At 39.3% G+C, this 4232-nt stretch overlaps 1 long non-coding RNA gene across 1 annotated transcript in view; it reads left to right on the top strand.

Annotated features, from left to right (window-relative positions):
- Nucleotides 1-2249, top strand: part of LOC109296312 — a 10009-nt gene extending 7760 nt beyond the window's left edge. The window contains exons 2-3 of the long non-coding RNA XR_002096953.1: nucleotides 754-842; nucleotides 1995-2249. This is a non-coding gene — a long non-coding RNA (uncharacterized LOC109296312). The remainder of the gene's footprint in view (nucleotides 1-753; nucleotides 843-1994) is intronic.
- The last annotated feature ends 1983 nt before the right edge of the window (nucleotides 2250-4232 follow it).

Raw genomic sequence — 4232 nt, 5'->3', positions numbered from 1 at the left:
AAAAAAAAAAAAAAAAAAAAATGAAGCTGAAGAAAAGTGGAGCAGTACACATGGCAGTAGTGCGCACCAGCTGTAAAGAGCCTGGCTGGCTGGAGCCATGCTCTGCCTGCTGACAAGGCTTCCTGCCACAGCTACAGCCCTGGGAGGCCCCTAAGACCCCAAGTAATGCCAGCAGAGTTGTTGGCCCCAGTCTCCCCTACCCCACCTGCTGAGTGCTACAACACATGTGGAACTGACATTGCCTGGGAACAAGTAGCAGTGACACAAGTTGTGCTGCTGCTACTTTCCCCAGGGAAACAAACATTAGTGCTGGACGCAACCCCAGGTTTATCTTGTGAATCATGTTTGCTAACAGTACTAACATTATGTGGTACCCTGCAGCACCCTTAAAAGGTTCTCAAGGCACCCCAGGGTGCTGTGACACCCTGGTTGAGAATCACTGTCCTAGACCTTACAATAAGAGGGCTTCATGGTATTTAAACTACCAAAAAGCTAACTGCAAAAGAAAGAGCATTCGTGTCGAACAGTTCACAAGCAGATCTGTTGACTAAGGCTTTTTTGCAACAACTTCAAAGAGTGAATAATTTAATAAAAATCAGAGTCTAATGGTGGAGAATTCACAAAGAAGAAAAAGATAGCATTCTGCTAAATGAATGGGTTTTTTTACAAATTATTTAACCAGCTATTTTAAATAAAATTGTAAAAACTACACCATCTAGAATAATGCTGCTGCTTTGTTTCTTCCTAAAACAGACACACAGAACGAGTGTTGGAACACTGGCTGGCTTAAGATACTTTAAAATCCAGGGTCCACAATAATTTACACATGGAAAGGAAAGCAGGTCTGGAAAAACCTTTTTTATTATAGAATTTGAAAAATCATAGAAAACTAGGGCTGGGAGGGAACTCAAGAAGTCATCTATTCTAGTCCAGTCTCTGCTCAAGACAGGATCATCCTTGTCCAGGGACAGATCCAGAGGGGCTGCAGTGGTATAGTGACACCCCCTTTCAGACCATGCTGCTATCTATCCTACTTTGTAGTGTGGAAGAAATATGTTTTCCTTCTTGTGGCAAACTTTCTTATTAGAAGAAGAAAACAATTATTAAAAAATAATGATTTACTAAAAACATTAATATGACAATTCATAACATTACAATTGTTTGTCACCTCACAAAGTCAATGCAAATAGAAGCTTTAAAAGTTATATTTCATATTCAAGGCTAACTATCTGGTAAATATCTTGGAGTTTAAATAATAGGTTTTTTAATTTTAATTTTATCCCTTATTTCAAAATGTACTTAAAAATAAAACTTGTTGCACTTGAGAAATTAATGGCCATAACAGAGAGATTTCACAGTTTTCTGACGAAGATGTTACGTGTATGTAATGCTTAATATCAGTATTGATTTTGAGTTTCATGTACTTATTGTAATAGATTTGTTTGCATGTAGAGAGAAAATATAAATGTTCTGACTGTATTCCCATACTTCTCTCTCCTGGTTTAATTGCAGAGGGGAAGAAAAGAGCATAAAACTCTGCTCAGTCAGAACAGCATTCTTTAAATATTCAGAATAGCATGTGCATGTCTGATAAACCAGTATATGTTATAGGGGCATCAGAATTGTTTCTGAACAGTGAAAACAGAACACTGTGGGTGATGGAAAGAAGAAATCTTTACTGTTGGGATTGTGTAAACCTCAGGGATTTGATAGGTTAGTTACTGATGCTTACAGTGCATTAGCCTAATAACACTGTGCAGTAAGTTATTAGCACAGTTTTTGCAGTGACACGCTACTGCGTAGTGTTATTAGGTTAATGCACAGTAAGCATCTCATGTATATGTGCCCAATGAGTAGAAATGATGTCTAAAATTTGCTTTGTCCAAAAATTATCAGACAGAAAGTATCACAATACATGAGCTAACAAGAGTGTATTTTAACACTTGATAAGAAGAAAATACTTGAGTGAGCTGAAAAAAAACATTTTTTTTTAGCTGAATCTATCTTTCATATAATTCAACTCACAGATACTGCTTCTTGAGTAAAATCAGAACCACTGAAAAATGTTAAGGCTCTTTCATTAACCAACTCACCAAATTAACCCCTTTCACCTTTCCTAGACAAATGCTTGAAGCAGTATCCTTGCATATAATTATAATTTCTCTGCATTTATATAACTTGCTCCAGACCCTTCCAGTTCTTTTAGGCCACATCTGATGAAGGAAAACATTAAAGTGATTTATACTGAAGAGAGCTCCTAGAATTTCATATCTGTGGGTGCAGAACATAGAAGAAAGAACATTTGATTCAGACAGGGGGCAGGGTGAGAGACCAGTTCAGGCATCTTGTTAGGTCTCAAGAGGCATGAGATGGAGGCTTATTTTTGTCTCATGTTGAAGACAACCCCAACTGAGTAAGAAGGATGAAAATGGTAACTTGGTCATCTGTGCTGGAGAGTCAAAGGAAGCTGACCATAGTGGTGACCACAACACTCCTTTGTGGAGTTATTGGTATGCTTTAAACAAGCTATCCTGAAGACTTCTGCCTTCTTTCAAACATTATTTGAATTAGAGGTTGGTGATGTATGCAGATTTTTACTTTAATGTAAATAATATTTATTTACATTTCAATACCACGAAAACCCACCCAAACAATGAATGCAGATTTTTACTTTAATGTAAATAATATTTATTTACATTTCAATGCTCTTGTGTGAATTTCCTTCACTCAGATTTATGCCCCACTTGGCTTACTGTCCATAAAGGCTTCAGAGGGTTTATTTCAACATCATGAATGCTCACAGAAAACAAACTGAAATGTGCATGCTTGCGTGTTCATGGTGGAATCAGTGGTATGGACCATTGGCACTAGCTCCCTGTTCCTTTTGGCCACCCTGGCAGCACAGAGAGGATATGGAGAGTTCCCCTCACATGGCCTCTGGGGATAATAGATGACATGGCATTGGCAGGTTCTGGCCACACTTGTGAAATAGGCATGACAAAGCCCCAACAGATAGGACTGTCTGCAATCCTGCAACCCTGAAGTTTTTTATCTCATGCCAAGAGCCAAAATGTTTCACAACTGCCCTCCGTCTGCTATGTTCCCTCTTCCAAAGGAGTTCTAGCATACCAGAGGGTTTAGTATGGTATATTTTATATGGCATGGGTCAGTGCTTGATGCAGCAGGAAGGAGAGGCTTTTTATAACCTCTCATCAGGGTTTTGGCAGAAAGACAATCAAGTATACTGATAAGAACTGGTATGCAAGTCTGGAAATCAAATTACACGCACATACATCCTCACCCATACATACATACTTAGTGATAATGGGAGAAGGATTAAAAGTAATGTAAATTCTTCATCCTGCCAAAATATTTCACCATGGGCCCATCTACACGTGTAATTAATGTGACTGAATATACTCTGGCTCAATTTGAATCAAAGTAAACTAAACCAAACATCACCATTTAGATGTGTGTTTAAGTGTAGTAATTTGCTGTGGCATAGGATAGTACCTGTGTTTGACAGAACTATCCTATGCTAGAGTTAATTACTCTACTACAATCTAATTGCAGTACACGTGTAGATGGTGATGCTTTATTACACATTAAATTAGTCTAATGTGTAGTCAGGTGCATGTGTAGATGTGCCCAGCAGCCTCCTGCTTCTCAGAATGATGCCTTTGTATCTCAGAAATGGAAGAGAATACAATTTTCTAAAATTCTCTAGTCTCCTGTTCTCTGCAAGCTAATCTTTGACTCTCCTGCTGTCTCTTATCTCACCCTGAGAAGTGCAAAGTGCCAGTAGCTGTTTCAAACCCTTCTCCTGATTATCAAAATTTAATGAATTGAATCAGAAAACAAAAATTACACTACGTGACAGGTATTAGCAATTACAAGTAACCAATGCAACACTTAGGCCATGCATAGACATTCAAGGAGCCTGAGGAGGAAGTGATCTAAGTTTTGTAGTTTTTTTCTAAACTGTTTAGTTTAGATAGGGAGTGAACAGTATACACATTCACCCTTTGGTGGGGGGGAGGCGGGGCAGGCATGCAGACAGCCTGCACTGGCTGAGGCCTGCAGGTGAAGGGCACTCCTGCATGCCTCCCAGCATGCCCCATGGATTCCCCCAGTTGCTGGGAACTGCCAAGCACAGCCAAGTACCCAAGGAACATGCAATTGGCTGTTGGGCCTGGGCAAGCATGCCCCAAAACCCATCACATCACCATGGA

Source organism: Gavialis gangeticus, unplaced genomic scaffold (assembly GCF_001723915.1).
Source record: "Gavialis gangeticus isolate Ggan-Ray unplaced genomic scaffold, GavGan_comp1, whole genome shotgun sequence".
Taxonomy (NCBI): domain Eukaryota; kingdom Metazoa; phylum Chordata; order Crocodylia; family Gavialidae; genus Gavialis; species Gavialis gangeticus.
This window is presented reverse-complemented; position numbering and strand designations above follow the sequence as displayed.